The 22,614-nt window shown below is 41.0% G+C and overlaps 18 non-coding genes across 18 annotated transcripts; all 18 read right to left on the bottom strand.

The window, feature by feature from the left end:
* Nucleotides 1–1,062: 1,062 nt before the first annotated feature.
* Nucleotides 1,063–1,169, bottom strand: LOC124626208 (U6 spliceosomal RNA). Its single transcript, XR_006980905.1, has one exon. It is a non-coding gene; the product is annotated as a U6 spliceosomal RNA (small nuclear RNA).
* Nucleotides 1,170–2,213: 1,044 nt separating this feature from the next.
* Nucleotides 2,214–2,320, bottom strand: LOC124627629 (U6 spliceosomal RNA). Its single transcript, XR_006980904.1, has one exon. It is a non-coding gene; the product is annotated as a U6 spliceosomal RNA (small nuclear RNA).
* Nucleotides 2,321–3,370: 1,050 nt separating this feature from the next.
* On the bottom strand, nt 3,371–3,477 carry LOC124627635 (U6 spliceosomal RNA). The gene has a single exon (XR_006980903.2). It is a non-coding gene; the product is annotated as a U6 spliceosomal RNA (small nuclear RNA).
* A 1,045-nt stretch (nt 3,478–4,522) lies between these two features.
* On the bottom strand, nt 4,523–4,629 carry LOC124626209 (U6 spliceosomal RNA). Its single transcript, XR_006980906.1, has one exon. It is a non-coding gene; the product is annotated as a U6 spliceosomal RNA (small nuclear RNA).
* A 1,048-nt stretch (nt 4,630–5,677) lies between these two features.
* On the bottom strand, nt 5,678–5,784 carry LOC128628977 (U6 spliceosomal RNA). The gene has a single exon (XR_008393278.1). It is a non-coding gene; the product is annotated as a U6 spliceosomal RNA (small nuclear RNA).
* Nucleotides 5,785–6,834: 1,050 nt separating this feature from the next.
* Nucleotides 6,835–6,941, bottom strand: LOC128628975 (U6 spliceosomal RNA). The gene has a single exon (XR_008393276.1). It is a non-coding gene; the product is annotated as a U6 spliceosomal RNA (small nuclear RNA).
* Nucleotides 6,942–7,978: 1,037 nt separating this feature from the next.
* On the bottom strand, nt 7,979–8,085 carry LOC128628968 (U6 spliceosomal RNA). The gene has a single exon (XR_008393269.1). It is a non-coding gene; the product is annotated as a U6 spliceosomal RNA (small nuclear RNA).
* Nucleotides 8,086–9,136: 1,051 nt separating this feature from the next.
* LOC128628969 (U6 spliceosomal RNA) lies at nt 9,137–9,243 on the bottom strand. Its single transcript, XR_008393270.1, has one exon. It is a non-coding gene; the product is annotated as a U6 spliceosomal RNA (small nuclear RNA).
* Nucleotides 9,244–10,293: 1,050 nt separating this feature from the next.
* Nucleotides 10,294–10,400, bottom strand: LOC128628970 (U6 spliceosomal RNA). The gene has a single exon (XR_008393271.1). It is a non-coding gene; the product is annotated as a U6 spliceosomal RNA (small nuclear RNA).
* A 1,045-nt stretch (nt 10,401–11,445) lies between these two features.
* Nucleotides 11,446–11,552, bottom strand: LOC128628981 (U6 spliceosomal RNA). Its single transcript, XR_008393281.1, has one exon. It is a non-coding gene; the product is annotated as a U6 spliceosomal RNA (small nuclear RNA).
* A 1,048-nt stretch (nt 11,553–12,600) lies between these two features.
* Nucleotides 12,601–12,703, bottom strand: LOC128628978 (U6 spliceosomal RNA). The gene has a single exon (XR_008393279.1). It is a non-coding gene; the product is annotated as a U6 spliceosomal RNA (small nuclear RNA).
* Nucleotides 12,704–13,750: 1,047 nt separating this feature from the next.
* On the bottom strand, nt 13,751–13,857 carry LOC128628979 (U6 spliceosomal RNA). The gene has a single exon (XR_008393280.1). It is a non-coding gene; the product is annotated as a U6 spliceosomal RNA (small nuclear RNA).
* Nucleotides 13,858–14,903: 1,046 nt separating this feature from the next.
* On the bottom strand, nt 14,904–15,010 carry LOC128628976 (U6 spliceosomal RNA). The gene has a single exon (XR_008393277.1). It is a non-coding gene; the product is annotated as a U6 spliceosomal RNA (small nuclear RNA).
* Nucleotides 15,011–16,047: 1,037 nt separating this feature from the next.
* LOC128628971 (U6 spliceosomal RNA) lies at nt 16,048–16,154 on the bottom strand. The gene has a single exon (XR_008393272.1). It is a non-coding gene; the product is annotated as a U6 spliceosomal RNA (small nuclear RNA).
* Nucleotides 16,155–17,197: 1,043 nt separating this feature from the next.
* LOC128628972 (U6 spliceosomal RNA) lies at nt 17,198–17,304 on the bottom strand. The gene has a single exon (XR_008393273.1). It is a non-coding gene; the product is annotated as a U6 spliceosomal RNA (small nuclear RNA).
* Nucleotides 17,305–18,347: 1,043 nt separating this feature from the next.
* Nucleotides 18,348–18,454, bottom strand: LOC128628973 (U6 spliceosomal RNA). Its single transcript, XR_008393274.1, has one exon. It is a non-coding gene; the product is annotated as a U6 spliceosomal RNA (small nuclear RNA).
* Nucleotides 18,455–19,498: 1,044 nt separating this feature from the next.
* On the bottom strand, nt 19,499–19,605 carry LOC128628974 (U6 spliceosomal RNA). The gene has a single exon (XR_008393275.1). It is a non-coding gene; the product is annotated as a U6 spliceosomal RNA (small nuclear RNA).
* Nucleotides 19,606–20,650: 1,045 nt separating this feature from the next.
* LOC124626205 (U6 spliceosomal RNA) lies at nt 20,651–20,757 on the bottom strand. The gene has a single exon (XR_006980902.1). It is a non-coding gene; the product is annotated as a U6 spliceosomal RNA (small nuclear RNA).
* Between the last annotated feature and the right edge of the window lie 1,857 nt (nt 20,758–22,614).

A 22,614-nucleotide genomic window follows, 5' to 3' on the forward strand; every position in this document is an offset into this window, starting at 1 on the left:
CTACTGACCTCTTCATTCACCTACAGAGGGCACTATTGAACGCTTCATTCACCTACAGAGGGCGCTATTGAATACTTCATTCACCTACAGAGGGCGCTATTGAATATTTCATTCACCTACAGACCTACAGAGGGCGCTATTGATCACTTCATTCACCTACAGAGGGCGCTATTGATCACTTCATTCACCTACAGAGGGCGCTATTGAACACTTCATTCGCCTACAGAGGGGGCTATTGAACATTTCATTCGCCTACAGAGGGCGCTATTGAACATTTCATTCGCCTACAGAGGGCGCTATTGAATACTTCATTCGCCTACAGAGGGCGCTATTGAACACTTCATTCACTCTACAGACTGTATGTTCACTCAATATTATTTTACTTCTAAACTGCACTGTCTTCTCAGTCTGTGTGTGTCTGTGTGTGTGTGTGTGTGTGTGTGTCATACCTGGACCTGAAAAACAATGTTCTGCTCCAGACGTAGGATTCCGTCATTTTCAGTCACTCTCTTAAAAATCTGTGGAACATTACCGATTTATTTGGTTGTTGTAGGAGAGATAGTCATACCAACTCTCAGCACCAGAGGTCGCTGTCACCACAATGTAAATAAGTTTGTTAAAAAGTCTGTGAGGATGAATATTATTGTGTAAGGTGGTCTAATCATGCTCCATATTGTTTCATTTTACACTCTCTCTATGAGTTATTTAGGAAATGTCACAAAATGGCAGCGGGGCTGTGGATCAGGGAATCACAGAGCTGCTTTAAACATCGCTGTGAGAGCTTTTCTGTCCTGATTCTTTTACTTAACCTGTGTTTATGTAAAAAACTTTGAACATTTTGGTTGTTTGCTATAAGTTTAGCCTGTTCCTGGTTTAAATGATAATGAGAGCTGCGTGAAACAGCAATTCAAGAGTTGAAAAAATATTTTGAGATATTTTGTATGTATTCCATTATAACCGCAGTCCTATACTAACCATATATATAGTTTATAATACAACAACTCTAGACGAGTTTAGTCCGCTTACCTGTAAGCGACTTACAAATGAGAAAATACCAGCAAAAAAATATGGTAACGCTTCACGATTTTGCGTGTCATCCTTGCGCAGGGGCCATGCTAATCTTCTCTGTATCGTTCCAATTTTAGTATATGTGCTGCCGTAGCAAGCACAAGCAAAAGGCCCTGAAGGGCCGCTATAAGTGCCGAGGTTCCTCACAAAGCTTCCTGTCCGTGGTTAGCGTGAAAACAAATCAAGATCCTTCAGGAGACTCACAGAACTGACCTGAATGCACCCACACTACATGGAGTTCAGACATGTAATAATTCCGCAGATTAACCATTAAAAACTTCAAAATTCTAAACTTTTTCATTTGTTGTGACTTAGACAGCAGAAGTGCATGCTGGGAGTATGGAAATTCGAGCACTCACTTGTGTTCTGGTTGGTTCTCTGTGTGGTGATGTAAATAGTCCTTTGTTGGCGTGATTGACCACGCCCCTTCCTTATTTAACTAGAGCTTTAATGTAAATGGGAGCCAACAACTGAGGTCAAAACCAAGTTTGAATTTGACGGCAAAGTTGAAAAACAGGAAGTGAGGGCATCTCTCAACAATAGTATGACGACTTCAGAACAAAGTCAGTACGTGAGTAAAGTTCCACGACCTAAGGCAGTCCGAAAGATTTTGTCTGAGTTCGCCTTTAGGGGGTGCTATAATCTAGAAATGTGTAAAACTACTCGCAACTTTTAAAGCGTTCAACATCCAAGCGTGATTCTTCTTTAGCTAGATTCCTTAGCAGCTGCACGAGAGTTTTTCATGTAAAAAAACAAAAATCGAATTTGCCAAACTGGAAGTTGGCCATTTTCATTTGAATGAAAAACTTTTGTTGTTCAATCATCACGAAATATGGGTCACAGCACTGTGGAACCAACCTTAACAAAAGATGTTTCTCAGATGTTTGATACGCAGGATGGTTTGTCAATGAACTGCAAACAAATTTGATGGATGAGTCCAGAAACAGCAAAGGAGGGCATGTCTCACCAACGCTTGTATTAGCACCAAACTTGTCACATATGTTTAGCAACATGACCTGATGTTAGCAAACAAACTTCAAACTTAGCGTTCATTTGCGACTGAAGACATTTACATTACATTACATTTATTCATTTAGCATACGCTTTTATCCAAAACGACTTACAAATGAGAAAATACAAGCAAAAAAATATGGTAACGCTTCACGATTTTGCGTGTCATCCTTGCGCAGGGGCCATGCTAATCTTCTCTGTATCGTTCCAATTTTAGTATATGTGCTGCCGTAGCAAGCACAAGTTAGTGGCCCTGACCGGCTGCTATAAGTGCTGAGGTTCCTCACAAAGCTTCCTGTCCGTGGTTAGCGTGAAAACAAATCAAGTTCCTTCAGGAGACTCACAGAACTGACCTGAATGCACCCACACTACATGCAGTTCAGACATGTAATAATTCCCCAGATTAACTATTAAAAACTTCAAAATTCTAAACTTTTTCATTTGTTGTGACTCAGACAGCAGAAGTGCATGCTGGGAGTATGGAAATTCGAGCACTCACTTGCGTTCTGGTTGGTTCTCTGTGTGGTGATGTAAATAGTCCTTTGTTGGCGTGATTGACCACGCCCCTTCCTTATTTAACTAGAGCTTTAATGGAAATGGGAGCCAACAACTGAGGTCAAAACCAAGTTTGAATTTGATGACAAAGTTAAAAAACAGGAAGTGAGGGCATCTCTCAACAATAGTATGACGACTTCAGAACAAAGTCAGTACGTGAGTAAAGTTCCACGACCTAAGGCAGTCCGAAAGATTGTGTCTGAGTTCGCCTTTAGGGGGTGCTATAATCTAGAAATGTGTAAAACTACTCACAACTTTTGAAGCATTCAACATCCAAGCGTGATTCTTCTTTAGCTAGATTCCTTAGCAGCTGCACGAGAGTTCTTCATGTAAAAAAATATATATATATAATTTGCCACACTGGAAGTTGGCCATTTTCATTTGAATGAAAAACTTTTGTTGTTCAATCATCACGAAATATGGGTCACAGCACTGTGGAACCAACCTTAACAAAAGATGTTTCTCAGATGTTTGATATGCAGGATGGTTTGTCAATGAACTGCAAACAAATGTGATGGATGAGTCCCCAAACAGCAAAGGAGGGCATGTCTCACCAACGCTTGTATGTATTAACACCAAACTTGGCACATATGTTTAGCAACATGACCTGATGTTAGCAAACAAACTTCAAACTTAGCGTTCATTTGCAACTGAAGACATTTACATTACATTACATTTATTTATTTAACATACGCTTTTATCCAAAACGACTTACAAATGAGAAAATACAAGCAAAAAAATATGGTAACGCTTCACGATTTTGCGTGTTATCTTTGCGCAGGGGCCATGCTAATCTTCTCTGTATCGTTCCAATTTTAGTATATGTGCTGCCGTAGCAAGCACAAGCAAATGGCCCTGAAGGGCCGCTATAAGTGCCGAGGTTCCTCACAAAGCTTCCTGTCCGTGGTTAGCGTGAAAACAAATCAAGTTCCTTCAGGAGACTCACAGAACTGACCTGAATGCACCCACACTACATGGAGTTCAGACATGTAATAATTCCCCAGATTAACCATTAAAAACTTCAAAATTCTAAACTTTTTCATTTTTTGAGTCTCAGACAGCAGAAGTGCATGCTGGGAGTATGGAAATTCGAGCACTCACTTGCGTTCTGGTTGGTTCTCTGTGTGGTGATGTAAATAGTCCTTTGTTGGCGTGATCGACCACGCCCCTTCCTTATTCATCTAGAGCTTTAATGGAAATGGGAGCCAACAACTGAGGTCAAAACCAAGTTTGAATTTGACGACAAAGTTGAAAAACAGGAAGTGAGGTCATGTCTCAACAATAGTATGACGACTTCAGAACAAAGTCAGTAGGTGAGTAAAGTTCCACGACCTAAGGCAGTCCGAAAGATTTTGTCTGAGTTCGCCTTTAGGGGGTGCTATAATCTAGAAATGTGTACAATTACCCGCAACTTTTAAAGCGTTCAACATCCAAGCGTGATTCTTCTTTAGCTAGATTCCTCAGGAGCTGCACGAGAGTTCTTCATGTAAAAAAAAAAAAAATCTCTTTTGCCAAACTGGAAGTTGGCCATTTTCATTTGAATGAAAAACTTTTGTTGTTCAATCATCACGAAATATGGGTCACAGCACTGTGGGACCAACCTTAACAAAAGATGTTTCTCAGATGTTTGATACGCAGGATGGTTTGTCAATGAACTGCAAACAAATTTGATGGATGAGTCCCCAAACAGCAAAGGAGGGCATGTCTCACCAACGCTTGTATTAGCACCAAACTTGGCACATATGTTTAGCAACATGACCTGATGTTAGCAAACAAACTTCAAACTTGGCATTCATTTGCGACTGAAGACATTTACATTACATTACATTTATTCATTTAGCATACGCTTTTATCCAAAACGACTTACAAATGAGAAAATACCAGCAAAAAAATATGGTAACGCTTCACGATTTTGCGTGTCATCCTTGCGCAGGGGCCATGCTAATCTTCTCTGTATCGTTCCAATTTTAGTATATGTGCTGCCGTGGCATGCACAAGGAGAGGGCCCTGAAGGGACGCTATAAGTGCCGAGGTTCCTCACAAAGCTTCCTGTCCGTGGTTAGCGTGAAAACAAATCAAGTTCCTTCAGGAGACTCACAGAACCGACCTGAATGCACCCACACTACATGCAGTTCAGACATGTAATAATTCCCCAGATTAACCATTAAAAACTTCAAAATTCTAAACTTTTTCATTTGTTGTGACAGACAGCAGAAGTGCATGCTGGGAGTATGGAAATTCGAGCACTCACTTGCGTTCTGGTTGGTTCTCTGTGTGGTGATGTAAATAGTCCTTTGTTGGCGTGATTGACCACGCCCCTTCCTTATTCATCTAGAGCTTTAATGGAAATGGGAGCCAACAACTGAGGTCAAAACCAAGTTTGAATTTGACGGCAAAGTTGAAAAACAGGAAGTGAGGGCATATCTCAACAATAGTATGACGACTTCAGAACAAAGTCAGTACGTGAGTAAAGTTCCACGACCTAAGGCAGTCCGAAAGATTTTGTCTGAGTTCGCCTTTAGGGGGTGCTATAATCTAGAAATGTGTAAAACTACCCGCAACTTTTAAAGCGTTCAACATCCAAGCGTGATTCTTCTTTAGCTAGATTCCTTAGCAGCTGCACGAGAGTTCTTCATGTAAAAAAAAATATATATATAATTTGCCACACTGGAAGTTGGCCATTTTCATTTGAATGAAAAACTTTTGTTGTTCAATCATCACGAAATATGGGTCACAGCACTGTGGAACCAACCTTAACAAAAGATGTTTCTCAGATGTTTGATACGCAGGATGGTTTGTCAATGAACTGCAAACAAATGTGATGGATGAGTCCCCAAACAGCAAAGGAGGGCATGTCTCACCAACGCTTGTATGTATTAACACCAAACTTGGCACATATGTTTAGCAACATGACCTGATGTTAGCAAACAAACTTCAAACTTAGCGTTCATTTGCAACTGAAGACATTTACATTACATTACATTTATTTATTTAGCATACGCTTTTATCCAAAACGACTTACAAATGAGAAAATACCAGCAAAACAATATGGTAACGCTTCACGATTTTGCGTGTCATCCTTGCGCAGGGGCCATGCTAATCTTCTCTGTATCGTTCCAATTTTAGTATATGTGCTGCCGTAGCAAGCACAAGCAAATGGCCCTGAAGGGACGCTATAAGTGCCGAGGTTCCTCACAAAGCTTCCTGTCCGTGGTTAGCGTGAAAACAAATCAAGTTCCTTCAGGAGACTCACAGAACTGACCTGAATGCACCCACACTACATGGAGTTCAGACATGTAATAATTCCCCAGATTAACCATTAAAAACTTCAAAATTCTAAACTTTTTCATTTGTTGTGACTCAGACAGCAGAAGTGCATGCTGGGAGTATGGAAATTCGAGCACTCACTTGCGTTCTGGTTGGTTCTCTGTGTGGTGATGTAAATAGTCCTTTGTTGGCGTGATCGACCACGCCCCTTCCTTATTTAACTAGAGCTTTAATGGAAATGGGAGCCAACAACTGAGGTCAAAACCAAGTTTGAATTTGATGACAAAGTTGGAAAACAGGAAGTGAGGGCATGTCTCAACAATAGTATGACGACTTCAGAACAAAGTCAGTACGTGAGTAAAGTTCCACGACCTAAGGCAGTCCGAAAGATTTTGTCTGAGTTCGCCTTTAGAGGGTGCTATAATCTAGAAATGTGTAAAACTACTCGCAACTTTTGAAGCATTCAACATCCAAGCGTGATTCTTCTTTAGCTAGATTCCTTAGCAGCTGCACGAGAGTTCTTCATGTAAAAAAATATATATATATAATTTGCCACACTGGAAGTTGGCCATTTTCATTTGAATGAAAAACTTTTGTTGTTCAATCATCACGAAATATGGGTCACAGCACTGTGGAACCAACCTTAACAAAAGATGTTTCTCAGATGTTTGATACGCAGGATGGTTTGTCAATGAACTGCAAACAAATGTGATGGATGAGTCCCCAAACAGCAAAGGAGGGCATGTCTCACCAACGCTTGTATGTATTAACACCAAACTTGGCACATATGTTTAGCAACATGACCTGATGTTAGCAAACAAACTTCAAACTTAGCGTTCATTTGCAACTGAAGACATTTACATTACATTACATTTATTCATTTAGCATACGCTTTTATCCAAAACGACTTACAAATGAGAAAATACCAGCAAAAAAATATGGTAACGCTTCACGATTTTGCGTGTCATCCTTGCGCAGGGGCCATGCTAATCTTCTCTGTATCGTTCCAATTTTAGTATATGTGCTGCCATAGCAAGCACAAGCAAATGGCCCTGAAGGGACGCTATAAGTGCCGAGGTTCCTCACAAAGCTTCCTGTCCGTGGTTAGCGTGAAAACAAATCAAGTTCCTTCAGGAGACTCACAGAACTGACCTGAATGCACCCACACTACATGGAGTTCAGACATGTAATAATTCCCCAGATTAACTATTAAAAACTTCAAAATCCTAAACTTTTTCATTTGTTGAGACTCAGACAGCAGAGGTGCATGCTGGGAGTATGGAAATTCAAGCACTCACTTGCGTTCTGGTTGGTTCTCTGTGTGGTGATGTAAATAGTCCTTTGTTGGCGTGATCGACCACGCCCCTTCCTTATTTAACTAGAGCTTTAATGGAAATGGGAGCCAACAACTGAGGTCAAAACCAAGTTTGAATTTGACGGCAAAGTTGAAAAACAGGAAGTGAGGGCATGTCTCAACAATAGTATGACGACTTCAGAACAAAGTCAGTACGTGAGTAAAGTTCCACGACCTAAGGCAGTCCGAAAGATTTTATCTGAGTTCGCCTTTAGGGGGTGCTATAATCTAGAAATGTGTAAAACTACTCGCAACTTTTGAAGCGTTCAACATCCAAGCGTGATTCTTCTTTAGCTAGATTCCTTAGCAGCTGCACGAGAGTTCTTCATGTAAAAAAACAAAAATCGAATTTGCCAAACTGGAAGTTGGCCATTTTCCTTTGAATGAAAAACTTTTGTTGTTCAATCATCACGAAATATGGGTCACAGCACTGTGGGACCAACCTTAACAAAAGATGTTTCTCAGATGTTTGATACGCAGGATGGTTTGTCAATGAACTCCAAACAAATTTGATGGATGAGTCCAGAAACAGCAAAGGAGGGCATGTCTCACCAACGCTTGTATTAGCACCAAACTTGGCTCATATGTTTAGCAACATACCCTGATGTTAGCAAACAAACTTAGCGTTCATTTGCGACTGAAGACATTTACATTACATTACATTTATTCATTTAGCATACGCTTTTATCCAAAGCGACTTACAAATGAGAAAATACCAGCAAAAAAATATGGTAACGCTTCACGATTTTGCGTGTCATCCTTGCGCAGGGGCCATGCTAATCTTCTCTGTATCGTTCCAATTTTAGTATATGTGCTGCCGTAGCAAGCACAAGCAAATGGCCCTGACCGGCTGCTATAAGTGCCGAGGTTCCTCACAAAGCTTCCTGTCCGTGGTTAGCGTGAAAACAAATCAAGTTCCTTCAGGAGACTCACAGAACCGACCTGAATGCACCCACACTACATGGAGTTCAGACATGTAATAATTCCCCAGATTAACTATTAAAAACTTCAAAATTCTAAACTTTTTCATTTGTTGTGACTCAGACAGCAGAAGTGCATGCTGGGAGTATGGAAATTCGAGCACTCACTTGCGTTCTGGTTGGTTCTCTGTGTGGTGATGTAAATAGTCCTTTGTTGGCGTGATTGACCACGCCCCTTCCTTATTTAACTAGAGCTTTAATGGAAATGGGAGCCAACAACTGAGGTCAAAACCAAGTTTGAATTTGATGACAAAGTTGGAAAACAGGAAGTGAGGGCATGTCTCAACAATAGTATGACGACTTCAGAACAAAGTCAGTACGTGAGTAAAGTTCCACGACCTAAGGCAGTCCGAAAGATTTTGTCTGAGTTCGCCTTTAGAGGGTGCTATAATCTAGAAATGTGTAAAACTACTCGCAACTTTTGAAGCATTCAACATCCAAGCGTGATTCTTCTTTAGCTAGATTCCTTAGCAGCTGCACGAGAGTTTTTCATGTAAAAAATATATATATATATAATTTGCCACACTGGAAGTTGGCCATTTTCATTTGAATGAAAAACTTTTGTTGTTCAATCATCACGAAATATGGGTCACAGCACTGTGGAACCAACCTTAACAAAAGATGTTTCTCAGATGTTTGATACGCAGGATGGTTTGTCAATGAACTGCAAACAAATGTGATGGATGAGTCCCCAAACAGCAAAGAAGGGCATGTCTCACCAACGCTTGTATGTATTAACACCAAACTTGGCACATATGTTTAGCAACATGACCTGATGTTAGCAAACAAACTTCAAACTTAGCGTTCATTTGCAACTGAAGACATTTACATTACATTACATTTATTCATTTAGCATACGCTTTTATCCAAAACGACTTACAAATGAGAAAATACAAGCAAAAAAATATGGTAACGCTTCACGATTTTGCGTGTCATCCTTGCGCAGGGGCCATGCTAATCTTCTCTGTATCGTTCCAATTTTAGTATATGTGCTGCCGTAGCAAGCACAAGCAAATGGCCCTGAAGGGACGCTATAAGTGCCGAGGTTCCTCACAAAGCTTCCTGTCCGTGGTTAGCGTGAAAACAAATCAAGTTCCTTCAGGAGACTCACAGAACTGACCTGAATGCACCAACACTACATGGAGTTCAGACATGTAATAATTCCCCAGATTAACTATTAAAAACTTCAAAATTCTAAACTTTTTCATTTGTTGAGACTCAGACAGCAGAAGTGCATGCTGGGAGTATGGAAATTCAAGCACTCACTTGCGTTCTGGTTGGTTCTCTGTGTGGTGATGTAAATAGTCCTTTGTTGGCGTGATCGACCACGCCCCTTCCTTATTCATCTAGAGCTTTAATGGAAATGGGAGCCTGCAACTGAGGTCAAAACCAAGTTTGAATTTGATGACAAAGTTGAAAAACAGGAAGTGAGGGCATGTCTCAACAATAGTATGACGACTTCAGAACAAAGTCAGTACGTGAGTAAAGTTCCACGACCTAAGGCAGTCCGAAAGATTTTGTCTGAGTTCGCCTTTAGGGGGTGCTATAATCTAGAAATGTGTAAAACTACTCGCAACTTTTGAAGCATTCAACATCCAAGCGTGATTCTTCTTTAGCTAGATTCCTTAGCAGCTGCACGAGAGTTCTTCATGTAAAAAAATATATATATATAATTTGCCACACTGGAAGTTGGCCATTTTCATTTGAATGAAAAACTTTTGTTGTTCAATCATCACGAAATATGGGTCACAGCACTGTGGAACCAACCTTAACAAAAGATGTTTCTCAGATGTTTGATACGCAGGATGGTTTGTCAATGAACTGCAAACAAATGTGATGGATGAGTCCCCAAACAGCAAAGGAGGGCATGTCTCACCAACGCTTGTATGTATTAACACCAAACTTGGCACATATGTTTAGCAACATGACCTGATGTTAGCAAACAAACTTCAAACTTAGCGTTCATTTGCAACTGAAGACATTTACATTACATTACATTTATTCATTTAGCATACGCTTTTATCCAAAACGACTTACAAATGAGAAAATACAAGCAAAAAAATATGGTAACGCTTCACGATTTTGCGTGTCATCCTTGCGCAGGGGCCATGCTAATCTTCTCTGTATCGTTCCAATTTTAGTATATGTGCTGCCGTAGCAAGCACAAGCAAATGGCCCTGAAGGGCCGCTATAAGTGCCGAGGTTCCTCACAAAGCTTCCTGTCCGTGGTTAGCGTGAAAACAAATCAAGTTCCTTCAGGAGACTCACAGAACTGACCTGAATGCACCCACACTACATGGAGTTCAGACATGTAATAATTCCCCAGATTAACCATTAAAAACTTCAAAATTCTAAACTTTTTCATTTTTTGAGTCTCAGACAGCAGAAGCGCATGCTGGGAGTATGGAAATTCGAGCACTCACTTGCGTTCTGGTTGGTTCTCTGTGTGGTGATGTAAATAGTCCTTTGTTGGCGTGATCGACCACGCCCCTTCCTTATTCATCTAGAGCTTTAATGGAAATGGGAGCCAACAACTGAGGTCAAAACCAAGTTTGAATTTGACGACAAAGTTGAAAAACAGGAAGTGAGGTCATGTCTCAACAATAGTATGACGACTTCAGAACAAAGTCAGTAGGTGAGTAAAGTTCCACGACCTAAGGCAGTCCGAAAGATTTTGTCTGAGTTCGCCTTTAGGGGGTGCTATAATCTAGAAATGTGTACAATTACCCGCAACTTTTAAAGCGTTCAACATCCAAGCGTGATTCTTCTTTAGCTAGATTCCTCAGGAGCTGCACGAGAGTTCTTCATGTAAAAAAAAAAAAAATCTCTTTTGCCAAACTGGAAGTTGGCCATTTTCATTTGAATGAAAAACTTTTGTTGTTCAATCATCACGAAATATGGGTCACAGCACTGTGGGACCAACCTTAACAAAAGATGTTTCTCAGATGTTTGATACGCAGGATGGTTTGTCAATGAACTGCAAACAAATTTGATGGATGAGTCCCCAAACAGCAAAGGAGGGCATGTCTCACCAACGCTTGTATTAGTACCAAACTTGGCACATATGTTTAGCAACATGACCTGATGTTAGCAAACAAACTTCAAACTTGGCATTCATTTGCGACTGAAGACATTTACATTACATTACATTTATTCATTTAGCATACGCTTTTATCCAAAACGACTTACAAATGAGAAAATACCAGTAAAAAAATATGGTAACGCTTCACGATTTTGCGTGTCATCCTTGCGCAGGGGCCATGCTAATCTTCTCTGTATCGTTCCAATTTTAGTATATGTGCTGCCGTGGCATGCACAAGGAGAGGGCCCTGAAGGGCCGCTATAAGTGCCGACGTTCCTCACAAAGCTTCCCGTCCGTGGTTAGCGTGAAAACAAATCAAGTTCCTTCAGGAGACTCACAGAACCGACCTGAATGCACCCACACTACATGGAGTTCAGACATGTAATAATTCCCCAGATTAAGCATTAAAAACTTCAAAATTCTAAACTTTTTCATTTGTTGTGACAGACAGCAGAAGTGCATGCTGGGAGTATGGAAATTCGAGCACTCACTTGCGTTCTGGTTGGTTCTCTGTGTGGTGATGTAACTAGTCCTTTGTTGGCGTGATCGACCACGCCCCTTCCTTATTCATCTAGAGCTTTAATGGAAATGGGAGCCAACAACTGAGGTCAAAACCAAGTTTGAATTTGACGGCAAAGTTGAAAAACAGGAAGTGAGGGCATATCTCAACAATAGTATGACGACTTCAGAACAAAGTCAGTACGTGAGTAAAGTTCCACGACCTAAGGCAGTCCGAAAGATTTTGTCTGAGTTCGCCTTTAGGGGGTGCTATAATCTAGAAATGTGTAAAACTACCCGCAACTTTTAAAGCGTTCAACATCCAAGCGTGATTCTTCTTTAGCTAGATTCCTTAGCAGCTGCACGAGAGTTCTTCATGTAAAAAAAAATATATATATAATTTGCCACACTGGAAGTTGGCCATTTTCATTTGAATGAAAAACTTTTGTTGTTCAATCATCACGAAATATGGGTCACAGCACTGTGGAACCAACCTTAACAAAAGATGTTTCTCAGATGTTTGATACGCAGGATGGTTTGTCAATGAACTGCAAACAAATGTGATGGATGAGTCCCCAAACAGCAAAGGAGGGCATGTCTCACCAACGCTTGTATGTATTAACACCAAACTTGGCACATATGTTTAGCAACATGACCTGATGTTAGCAAACAAACTTCAAACTTAGCGTTCATTTGCAACTGAAGACATTTACATTACATTACATTTATTTATTTAGCATACGCTTTTATCCAAAACGACTTACAAATGAGAAAATACAAGCAAAAAAATATGGTAACGCTTCACGATTTTGCGTGTCATCCTTGCGCAGGGGCCATGCTAATCTTCTCTGTATCGTTCCAATTTTAGTATATGTGCTGCCATAGCATGCACAAGGAGAGGGCCCTGAAGGGCCGCTATAAGTGCCGAGGTTCCTCACAAAGCTTCCTGTCCGTGGTTAGCGTGAAAACAAATCAAGTTCCTTCAGGAGACTCACAGAACTGACCTGAATGCACCCACACTACATGGAGTTCAGACATGTAATAATTCCCCAGATTAACCATTAAAAACTTCAAAATTCTAAACTTTTTCATTTGTTGTGACAGACAGCAGAAGTGCATGCTGGGAGTATGGAAATTCGAGCACTCACTTGCGTTCTGGTTGGTTCTCTGTGTGGTGATGTAACTAGTCCTTTGTTGGCGTGATCGACCACGCCCCTTCCTTATTCAACTAGAGCTTTAATGGAAATGGGAGCCTGCAACTGAGGTCAAAACCAAGTTTGAATTTGACGGCAAAGTTGAAAAACAGGAAGTGAGGGCATATCTCAACAATAGTATGACGACTTCAGAACAAAGTCAGTACGTGAGTAAAGTTCCACGACCTAAGGCAGTCCGAAAGATTTTGTCTGAGTTCGCCTTTAGGGGGTGCTATAATCTAGAAATGTGTAAAACTACCCGCAACTTTTAAAGCGTTCAACATCCAAGCGTGATTCTTCTTTAGCTAGATTCCTTAGCAGCTGCACGAGAGTTCTTCATGTAAAAAAAAACAAAATATAATTTGCCAAACTGGAAGTTGGCCATTTTCATTTGAATGAAAAACTGTTGTTGTTCAATCATCACGAAATATGGGTCACAGCACTGTGGGACCAACCTTAACAAAAGATGTTTCTCAGATGTTTGATACGCAGGATGGTTTGTCAATGAACTGCAAACAAATGTGATGGATGAGTCCCCAAACAGCAAAGGAGGGCATGTCTCACCAACGCTTGTATTAGCACCAAACTTGGCTCATATGTTTAGCAACATACCCTGATGTTAGCAAACAAACTTCAAACTTAGCGTTCATTTGCAACTGAAGACATTTACATTACATTACATTTATTCATTTAGCATACGCTTTTATCCAAAACGACTTACAAATGAGAAAATACCAGCAAAAAAATATGGTAACGCTTCACGATTTTGCGTGTCATCCTTGCGCAGGGGCCATGCTAATCTTCTCTGTATCGTTCCAATTTTAGTATATGTGCTGCCGTAGCATGCACAAGGAAAGGGCCCTGAAGGGCCGCTATAAGTGCCGAGGTTCCTCACAAAGCTTCCTGTCCGTGGTTAGTGTGAAAACAAGTCAAGATCCTTCAGGAGACTCACAGAACTGACCTGAATGCACCCACACTACATGGAGTTCAGACATGTAATAATTCCCCAGATTAACCATTAAAAACTTCAAAATTCTAAACTTTTTCATTTGTTGTGACTCAGACAGCAGAAGTGCATGCTGGGAGTATGGAAATTCGAGCACTCACTTGCGTTCTGGTTGGTTCTCTGTGTGGTGATGTAAATAGTCCTTTGTTGGCGTGATTGACCACGCCCCTTCCTTATTTAACTAGAGCTTTAATGGAAATGGGAGCCAACAACTGAGGTCAAAACCAAGTTTGAATTTGATGACAAAGTTGGAAAACAGGAAGTGAGGGCATGTCTCAACAATAGTATGACGACTTCAGAACAAAGTCAGTACGTGAGTAAAGTTCCACGACCTAAGGCAGTCCGAAAGATTTTGTCTGAGTTCGCCTTTAGAGGGTGCTATAATCTAGAAATGTGTAAAACTACTCGCAACTTTTGAAGCATTCAACATCCAAGCGTGATTCTTCTTTAGCTAGATTCCTTAGCAGCTGCACGAGAGTTCTTCATGTAAAAAAATATATATATATAATTTGCCACACTGGAAGTTGGCCATTTTCATTTGAATGAAAAACTTTTGTTGTTCAATCATCACGAAATATGGGTCACAGCACTGTGGAACCAACCTTAACAAAAGATGTTTCTCAGATGTTTGATACGCAGGATGGTTTGTCAATGAACTGCAAACAAATGTGATGGATGAGTCCCCAAACAGCAAAGGAGGGCATGTCTCACCAACGCTTGTATTAACACCAAACTTGGCACATATGTTTAGCAACATGACCTGATGTTAGCAAACAAACTTCAAACTTAGCGTTCATTTGCAACTGAAGACATTTACATTACATTACATTTATTCATTTAGCATACGCTTTTATCCAAAACGACTTACAAATGAGAAAATACCAGCAAAAAAATATGGTAACGCTTCACGATTTTGCGTGTCATCCTTGCGCAGGGGCCATGCTAATCTTCTCTGTATCGTTCCAATTTTAGTATATGTGCTGCCATAGCAAGCACAAGCAAATGGCCCTGAAGGGACGCTATAAGTGCCGAGGTTCCTCACAAAGCTTCCTGTCCGTGGTTAGCGTGAAAACAAATCAAGTTCCTTCAGGAGACTCACAGAACTGACCTGAATGCACCCACACTACATGGAGTTCAGACATGTAATAATTCCCCAGATTAACTATTAAAAACTTCAAAATCCTAAACTTTTTCATTTGTTGAGACTCAGACAGCAGAAGTGCATGCTGGGAGTATGGAAATTCAAGCACTCACTTGCGTTCTGGTTGGTTCTCTGTGTGGTGATGTAAATAGTCCTTTGTTGGCGTGATCGACCACGCCCCTTCCTTATTTATCTAGAGCTTTAATGGAAATGGGAGCCAACAACTGAGGTCAAAACCAAGTTTGAATTTGACGGCAAAGTTGAAAAACAGGAAGTGAGGGCATGTCTCAACAATAGTATGACGACTTCAGAACAAAGTCAGTACGTGAGTAAAGTTCCACGACCTAAGGCAGTCCGAAAGATTTTATCTGAGTTCGCCTTTAGGGGGTGCTATAATCTAGAAATGTGTAAAACTACTCGCAACTTTTGAAGCGTTCAACATCCAAGCGTGATTCTTCTTTAGCTAGATTCCTTAGCAGCTGCACGAGAGTTCTTCATGTAAAAAAACAAAAATCGAATTTGCCAAACTGGAAGTTGGCCATTTTCCTTTGAATGAAAAACTTTTGTTGTTCAATCATCACGAAATATGGGTCACAGCACTGTGGGACCAACCTTAACAAAAGATGTTTCTCAGATGTTTGATATGCAGGATGGTTTGTCAATGAACTCCAAACAAATTTGATGGATGAGTCCAGAAACAGCAAAGGAGGGCATGTCTCACCAACGCTTGTATTAGCACCAAACTTGGCTCATATGTTTAGCAACATACCCTGATGTTAGCAAACAAACTTAGCGTTCATTTGCGACTGAAGACATTTACATTACATTACATTTATTCATTTAGCATACGCTTTTATCCAAAGCGACTTACAAATGAGAAAATACCAGCAAAAAAATATGGTAACGCTTCACGATTTTGCGTGTCATCCTTGCGCAGGGGCCATGCTAATCTTCTCTGTATCGTTCCAATTTTAGTATATGTGCTGCCGTAGCAAGCACAAGCAAATGGCCCTGACCGGCTGCTATAAGTGCCGAGGTTCCTCACAAAGCTTCCTGTCCGTGGTTAGCGTGAAAACAAATCAAGTTCCTTCAGGAGACTCACAGAACCGACCTGAATGCACCCACACTACATGGAGTTCAGACATGTAATAATTCCCCAGATTAACTATTAAAAACTTCAAAATTCTAAACTTTTTCATTTGTTGAGACTCAGACAGCAGAAGTGCATGCTGGGAGTATGGAAATTCGAGCACTCACTTGCGTTCTGGTTGGTTCTCTGTGTGGTGATGTAAATAGTCCTTTGTTGGCGTGATTGACCACGCCCCTTCCTTATTTAACTAGAGCTTTAATGGAAATGGGAGCCAACAACTGAGGTCAAAACCAAGTTTGAATTTGATGACAAAGTTGAAAAACAGGAAGTGAGGGCATATCTCAACAATAGTATGACGACTTCAGAACAAAGTCAGTACGTGAGTAAAGTTCCACGATCTAAGGCAGTCCGAAAGATTTTGTCTGAGTTCGCCTTTAGGGGGTGCTATAATCTAGAAATGTGTAAAACTACTCGCAACTTTTGAAGCGTTCAACATCCAAGCGTGATTCTTCTTTAGCTAGATTCCTTAGCAGCTGCACGAGAGTTCTTCATGTAAAAAAAAAAAATCTCTTTTGCCAAACTGGACGTTAGCCATTTTCATTTGAATGAAAAACTTTTGTTGTTCAATCATCACGAAATATGGGTCACAGCACTGTGGGACCAACCTTAACAAAAGATGTTTCTCAGATGTTTGATACGCAGGATGGTTTGTCAATGAACTGCAAACAAATTTGATGGATGAGTCCCCAAACAGCAAAGGAGGGCATGTCTCACCAACGCTTGTATTAGTACCAAACTTGGCACATATGTTTAGCAACATACCCTGATGTTAGCAAACAAACTTCAAACTTAGCGTTCATTTGCAACTGAAGACATTTACATTACATTACATTTATTCATTTAGCATACGCTTTTATCCAAAACGACTTACAAATGAGAAAATACCAGCAAAAAAATATGGTAACGCTTCACGATTTTGCGTGTCATCCTTGCGCAGGGGCCATGCTAATCTTCTCTGTATCGTTCCAATTTTAGTATATGTGCTGCCGTAGCAAGCACAAGTAGGGGGCCCTGACCAGCTGCTATAAATGCCGACGTTCCTCACAAAGCTTCCCGTCCGTGGTTAGCGTGAAAACAAATCAAGTTCCTTCAGGAGACTCACAGAACCGACCTGAATGCACCCACACTACATGCAGTTCAGACATGTAATAATTCCCCAGATTAACCATTAAAAACTTCAAAATTCTAAACTTTTTCATTTGTTGTGACAGACAGCAGAAGTGCATGCTGGGAGTATGGAAATTCGAGCACTCACTTGCGTTCTGGTTGGTTCTCTGTGTGGTGATGTAACTAGTCCTTTGTTGGCGTGATCGACCACGCCCCTTCCTTATTCATCTAGAGCTTTAATGGAAATGGGAGCCTGCAACTGAGGTCAAAACCAAGTTTGAATTTGACGGCAAAGTTGAAAAACAGGAAGTGAGGGCATATCTCAACAATAGTATGACGACTTCAGAACAAAGTCAGTACGTGAGTAAAGTTCCACGACCTAAGGCAGTCCGAAAGATTTTGTCTGAGTTCGCCTTTAGGGGGTGCTATAATCTAGAAATGTGTAAAACTACCCGCAACTTTTAAAGCGTTCAACATCCAAGCGTGATTCTTCTTTAGCTAGATTCCTTAGCAGCTGCACGAGAGTTCTTCATGTAAAAAAAAACAAAATATAATTTGCCAAACTGGAAGTTGGCCATTTTCATTTGAATGAAAAACTTTTGTTGTTCAATCATCACGAAATATGGGTCACAGCACTGTGGGACCAACCTTAACAAAAGATGTTTCTCAGATGTTTGATACGCAGGATGGTTTGTCAATGAACTGCAAACAAATTTGATGGATGAATCCAGAAACAGCAAAGGAGGGCATGTCTCACCAACGCTTGTATTAGCACCAAACTTGGCACATATGTTTAGCAACATGACCTGATGTTAGCAAACAAACTTCAAACTTAGCGTTCATTTGCAACTGAAGACATTTACATTACATTACATTTATTCATTTAGCATACGCTTTTATCCAAAACGACTTACAAATGAGAAAATACCAGCAAAAAAATATGGTAACGCTTCACGATTTTGCGTGTCATCCTTGCGCAGGGGCCATGCTAATCTTCTCTGTATCGTTCCAATTTTAGTATATGTGCTGCCGTAGCAAGCACAAGCAAAAGGCCCTGAAGGGCCGCTATAAGTGCCGAGGTTCCTCACAAAGCTTCCTGTCCGTGGTTAGCGTGAAAACAAATCAAGTTCCTTCAGGAGACTCACAGAACTGACCTGAATGCACCCACACTACATGGAGTTCAGACATGTAATAATTCCCCAGATTAACTATTAAAAACTTCAAAATTCTAAACTTTTTCATTTGTTGAGACTCAGACAGCAGAAGTGCATGCTGGGAGTATGGAAATTCAAGCACTCACTTGCGTTCTGGTTGGTTCTCTGTGTGGTGATGTAAATAGTCCTTTGTTGGCGTGATCGACCACGCCCCTTCCTTATTCAACTAGAGCTTTAATGGAAATGGGAGCCTGCAACTGAGGTCAAAACCAAGTTTGAATTTGACGGCAAAGTTGAAAAACAGGAAGTGAGGGCATGTCTCAACAATAGTATGACGACTTCAGAACAAAGTCAGTACGTGAGTAAAGTTCCACGACCTAAGGCAGTCCGAAAGATTTTATCTGAGTTCGCCTTTAGGGGGTGCTATAATCTAGAAATGTGTAAAACTACTCGCAACTTTTGAAGCGTTCAACATCCAAGCGTGATTCTTCTTTAGCTAGATTCCTTAGCAGCTGCACGAGAGTTCTTCATGTAAAAAAACAAAAATCGAATTTGCCAAACTGGAAGTTGGCCATTTTCATTTGAATGAAAAACTTTTGTTGTTCAATCATCACGAAATATGGGTCACAGCACTGTGGGACCAACCTTAACAAAAGATGTTTCTCAGATGTTTGATATGCAGGATGGTTTGTCAATGAACTGCAAACGAATTTGATGGATGAGTCCCCACACAGCAAAGGAGGGCATGTCTCACCAACGCTTGTATTAGCACCAAACTTGGCACATATGTTTAGCAACATGACCTGATGTTAGCAAACAAACTTCAAACTTCACGTTCATTTGCAACTGAAGACATTTACATTACATTACATTTATTCATTTAGCATACGCTTTTATCCAAAACGACTTACAAATGAGAAAATACCAGCAAAAAAATATGGTAACGCTTCACGATTTTGCGTGTCATCCTTGCGCAGGGGCCATGCTAATCTTCTCTGTATCGTTCCAATTTTAGTATATGTGCTGCCGTAGCAAGCACAAGCAAAAGGCCCTGAAGGGCCGCTATAAGTGCCGAGGTTCCTCACAAAGCTTCCTGTCCGTGGTTAGCGTGAAAACAAATCAAGTTCCTTCAGGAGACTCACAGAACCGACCTGAATGCACCCACACTACATGGAGTTCAGACATGTAATAATTCCCCAGATTAACTATTAAAAACTTCAAAATTCTAAACTTTTTCATTTTTTGTGTCTCAGACAGCAGAGGTGCATGCTGGGAGTATGGAAATTCGAGCACTCACTTGCGTTCTGGTTGGTTCTCTGTGTGGTGATGTAACTAGTCCTTTGTTGGCGTGATCGACCACGCCCCTTCCTTATTCATCTAGAGCTTTAATGGAAATGGGAGCCTGCAACTGAGGTCAAAACCAAGTTTGAATTTGATGGCAAAGTTGAAAAACAGGAAGTGAGGGCATGTCTCAACAATAGTATGACGACTTCAGAACAAAGTCAGTACGTGAGTAAAGTTCCACGACCTAAGGCAGTCCGAAAGATTTTGTCTGAGTTCGCCTTTAGGGGGTGCTATAATCTAGAAATGTGTAAAACTACCCGCAACTTTTAAAGCGTTCAACATCCAAGCGTGATTCTTCTTTAGCTAGATTCCTTAGCAGCTGCACGAGAGTTCTTCATGTAAAAAAAAACAAAATATAATTTGCCAAACTGGAAGTTGGCCATTTTCATTTGAATGAAAAACTTTTGTTGTTCAATCATCACGAAATATGGGTCACAGCACTGTGGGACCAACCTTAACAAAAGATGTTTCTGAGATGTTTGATACGCAGGATGGTTTGTCAATGAACTGCAAACAAATTTGATGGATGAGTCCAGAAACAGCAAAGGAGGGCATGTCTCACCAACGCTTGTATTAGCACCAAACTTGGCACATATGTTTAGCAACATACCCTGATGTTAGCAAACAAACTTCAAACTTAGCGTTCATTTGCAACTGAAGACATTTACATTACATTACATTTATTTATTTAGCATACGCTTTTATCCAAAACGACTTACAAATGAGAAAATACAAGCAAAAAAATATGGTAACGCTTCACGATTTTGCGTGTCATCCTTGCGCAGGGGCCATGCTAATCTTCTCTGTATCGTTCCAATTTTAGTATATGTGCTGCCGTAGCAAGCACAAGCAAATGGCCCTGAAGGGACGCTATAAGTGCCGAGGTTCCTCACAAAGCTTCCTGTCCGTGGTTAGCGTGAAAACAAATCAAGTTCCTTCAGGAGACTCACAGAACTGACCTGAATGCACCCACACTACATGCAGTTCAGACATGTAATAATTCCCCAGATTAACCATTAAAAACTTCAAAATTCTAAACTTTTTCATTTTTTGTGACTCAGACAGCAGAGGTGCATGCTGGGAGTATGGAAATTCGAGCACTCACTTGCGTTCTGGTTGGTTCTCTGTGTGGTGATGTAAATAGTCCTTTGTTGACGTGATCGACCACGCCCCTTCCTTATTTAACTAGAGCTTTAATGGAAATGGGAGCCAACAACTGAGGTCAAAACCAAGTTTGAATTTGACGACAAAGTTGAAAAACAGGAAGTGAGGGCATATCTCAACAATAGTATGACGACTTCAGAACAAAGTCAGTACATGAGTAAAGTTCCACGACTTAAGGCAGTCCGAAAGATTTTGTCTGAGTTTGCCTTTAGGGGGTGCTATAATCTAGAAATGTGTAAAACTACCCGCAACTTTTAAAGCGTTCAACGTCTAAGCGTGATTCTTATTTAGCTAGATTCCTCAGGAGCTGCACAAGAGTTCTTCATGTAAAAAACTAAAATCTAATTTGCCAAACTGGAAGTTGGCCATTTTCATTTGAATGAAAAACTTTTGTTGCAGGACTTTAATCATGCTTCCCTGTCCTCAACTCTCCCCACCTTCACACAGTATGTTAAACTCCACACTAGGGGCAATAAAACATTGGATCTGCTGTATGCAAACACAAAAGCTGCATCCAGTTCTTCACCCCTTCCCCCGCTTCGTGGCTCAGATCACAACCTTGTCCCTCTACTGTCTGTCTACATATCTTTGGTGAATAAACAACCTACAATAACAAGGTATGTGACGAAATGGTCTGAGGAGACCAGTGAGGCACTAAGAGACTGTTTTGAGTCTACAGACTGGGAAATGCTCTGTAGTTCGCACGGAGAGGACATTGACAGTCTCACTCACTGTGTAACACACTACATTAATTTCTCTGTGGAGAACACCGTGCCTAAGAAGAAGGTTCGGCGTTTTTCGAACAACAAACCCTGGGTGACTCCAGAGCTCAAAGCCCTGTTAAAGGAAAAAAGAGACTGTTCAGATTGGCGGACAAAGATGAGCTGAGTAGGGTTAAAAACAGCTCAGAGGGGAGATAAGGAAAGGAAAAGACAGCTACAGAAAAAAAGTTGGAGGAGCGCCTTCACCAGAGCAACATGAGGGAGGTCTGGAGGGGACTGAAAACAATTTCAGGTCAGAACAAAGACAATGGGAGGGGCCTTGTATCCGGCGACCGTGAGAGGGCAAATGAATTAAATATGTTTTTTAATAGATTTGATTCGGTTCCATCTCCTCCCCCCTCATACCAGACCTCAGACCTGTCAGCGATTCAACCTTTCCCTCTTGGGCCATTAGGCACCCCCTTCTCCACCCCCAGGGCTCCAGGACTATCGGCATCATCCAACTGACACCTCTGAGCTTCTGAGATATCAGCATTACACAGCTCACACCTCTCTACTGCTCACCATCCCTCACTCGAGGAGGTTTCACACCCCTCCCCCCATACCACTCAACAGGTATCGCCAACAACTTTCCTCTGCAGTCTTTCTCTGACACTCAATCAGGTGAAGAAGGAGCTAAAGAAGATCAAGGGAAGAAAGGCCCCAGGCCCAGATGGAATCAGCTCCAGATTGCTTAAAGACTGTGCAGATCAGCTCAGTGAGGTAATTCTGCACATCTTTAAATTGAGTCTGAGACTAACGTGAGCTCGAGCACTCTG

Source organism: Ictalurus punctatus, chromosome 22, assembly GCF_001660625.3.
Source record: "Ictalurus punctatus breed USDA103 chromosome 22, Coco_2.0, whole genome shotgun sequence".
NCBI lineage: Eukaryota > Metazoa > Chordata > Actinopteri > Siluriformes > Ictaluridae > Ictalurus > Ictalurus punctatus.